Source organism: Dermacentor albipictus, chromosome 1 (assembly GCF_038994185.2).
Source record: "Dermacentor albipictus isolate Rhodes 1998 colony chromosome 1, USDA_Dalb.pri_finalv2, whole genome shotgun sequence".
Taxonomy (NCBI): Eukaryota; Metazoa; Arthropoda; class Arachnida; order Ixodida; family Ixodidae; genus Dermacentor; species Dermacentor albipictus.
The window spans coordinates 484,660,439-484,663,296 of NC_091821.1; the positions used below are offsets into that span (position 1 = coordinate 484,660,439).

Consider the following 2,858-nt stretch of genomic DNA (forward strand, 5'->3'; position numbering starts at 1 on the left):
GATGCGCTTGTTGGTATACTACTATTGCTCACGAATGTGTTGTTTGCTAAAAGTTTATTCCAACAAGAGCTGATACCAACACTGAGTCACAATCACGGCACAATTCCACCGGGGCAATAAGTCATACAAAGTACGAAGCATGTATACCAGGCACGTTCTGAAAGAAGCGTCTGAGTTTACACTCACTAACATATAACCACATAGACTAACGGAAACGCACAGTTACACATAAATTTAGCATCACATTACACAAAACGATTTTCAACACATACAATGTAAACAAACGTTATGCTTAATGACGGTGGTATTTAGACAAAGTTTATTTCGGCAAGAGACGATACGAGCCCTGAGTCACAATCGCGGCACAATTCCACCAGGACGATCACACATAAAGAAAACGAAGCATTGTATGGCACGTTTTCAAAGTAGTGTCCGAGTCCTCACTCACTAACATATAATCACATAGACCCACGGAAAAGCACAGTTACACATAAACTAACTATCACGTGTATAAAATGATGTTCCATATATGCAGCGTACACAATGGTTATGCACAATGATGATGTGACTGAGGCACTTTACACAATTTTGAAGTGATATGCATGAGATGTGTATATTCAAAAATCATCATGTATACGAGAGCACACACACGAAGAAATCACGGGCACCTACATTTCATGTGCATTAAATGAATACTTCTGATGACCTGGCTACAAGAACCAGGCTCGTCGAAAATCAAGCCATACGCGTCCATCAGCCACTGACAGGGAACGGCATGACCACTGTTGAAGGAACTCTTCTTCAATCGAACACGATTCGATCCCGCACCCTCGGGTTTAGTAGCGTAACACCACAGCCACTATGCTACCACGGCGAGTCCATGCCTTTGCAACATTACCAATAAATGGCGCAGCTAGAGTGTCAACCCAAAAAATCTTTCGTTCCGGTTTTTATTCCGGTTCAGCGAAAGCATTTCAGTTCCGATTCAACTCCTCCAGAGTGAGTGAGTGAGCGAGTGAGTGAGTGAGTGAGTGAGTGAGTGAGTGAGTGAGTGAGTGAGTGAGTGAGTGAGTGAGTGAGTGAGTGAGTGAGTGAGTGAGTGAGTGAGTGAGTGAGTGAGTGAGTGAGTGAGTGAGTGAGTGAGTGAGTGAGTGAGTGAGTGAAACAACTTTATTTTGTCCACAATAGACGTGAGTACAGAGTGAAAAAATAACTGATCAAACCGGCTCGAACCGGTTCAAGAACGTTTGCATAGGCGCGAAGAATATTATAATAGGGAAATGTCACAAATTTATTATTAAGAAAGCTTGACGCTACTGCTAAGCTGCACGGGAAGATGACGTGTGTTGTTCGGGCCGCCCCCAGCTGGAAGATAAAAGAACAATTAAGCTTATCTATGGAGTCTACGTAAAACGATACTTTAGCGAGCCAACTAGAGAGAGGGGAAGAATTTATTGACAAAACACAGAGTCGCCTGCTAGTCTTCTCTACAGAGGAAACGAAAGAGAAAAAAAAGCTCTCACGCTAGAATTATTCGTAAAAGAAAATTTCAATCAATCCTCATGCTGGACGTATTATTAGCGAAGGCAGCCAGCCAATGGCAAAGAGCGCTTACGAGCGAAACGCTTTGTGAATTAGGCCCCTGAGTCCTTTTCGGGGGAACGAGCGACCAAAGTGTGCTTAAGGAATGTGTTTAAAAAAAGTTTATTTCAACAAGAGATAATACCGACACTGAGTCACAATCGCGGCGCAATTCTATCAGGACGATAACATATACAAACTACGAAGCATTGCACACACGGCACACCTTCAAGTAAGGGCCGGCTCGGCTCTGACAGCTGTCAGGCTGGCGCTCTTTTCTGAAGGGAAGACTTCTTGTCATAGAGGTCCAGACATCTACAGGTCGCTGTTTGGGGTGCAACTTGGGTAAGGGAGTTGACACACTTCACCTTGTAAAGGATTACGTAGCCTTCTGCGCGGCAACCAGTGTACTTACAATATGTGCATTGTACCTAGTGTAGTGTTTAGAAATGAGGTAGCATAGTCCGAGCCACATGTGCAGGCACTGCATGGTGCCGTTCAGTTTCGGTTCAGTTCAGGATCTATACTTGTCGCAGCAAGATCAAGCCGCTGAAATGTTTTGTGTAAGCACTATAACAGGTTTATCCAAATAGTTTTACATCAACTATTTATTTTATATAAAAGAAGTGGTTGCAGTATGTACATTAACTGTGGGAACCAGTTAATTTTTAGTCATGTTAATATTTGCTGACAAAAACACCATACGTCTTACTCAAATAAATTGTCAATCTAAGACGGTGTGTTACAATAGGGTCAGATCGAAACTGTGTTTTTGTCAGCTTTGCGCAGAGGCGGTGTCGTACCCTATGAAGTGCTAACTGAGGGGCGACTATTGCTAGTTGAAAACTTTTCCCAATACCCCGCCGGGACGACGTGAAATATCGTCGGCCATGGCAATTTTTGGAAGGCCCTACGGGGCTACGTGCTCAAACCAAAGAAAGACGTTGAGATACATAACCATGCACAATATTTCGTCCGATGATTATGCCGTGCCAATTGACCCACCTGTTTGTTCTCTTGTATGTCATCTTCAGCAGGAATCACTGGCGGCGAACGCTATGCACTACGGCGGAAGGAAACTCGGGAGAGGCCCTGACGTCAGTCTTTCTTTGCGAATTGAAAGTGAAGCCGGAAGTTAGCGTTGCTTATGGCGTTGCTCCACCTACCGGGCCAGCTCTCCGCTCTTGTTTACATTTCTCGCGAGACCGCGCTGCGCGCAACCGTGCTGCTCGGACCCGCGCGCTCCGCAGCAATACTAAACATTCGTTAGCACGTTA

The 2,858-nt window shown here is 44.5% G+C and overlaps 1 non-coding gene across 1 annotated transcript; it reads left to right on the plus strand.

Moving 5' to 3' along the window:
- Positions 1-2,358: 2,358 nt before the first annotated feature.
- On the plus strand, positions 2,359-2,500 carry LOC139055072 (U4 spliceosomal RNA). Its single transcript, XR_011511636.1, has one exon. It is a non-coding gene; the product is annotated as a U4 spliceosomal RNA (small nuclear RNA).
- The last annotated feature ends 358 nt before the right edge of the window (positions 2,501-2,858 follow it).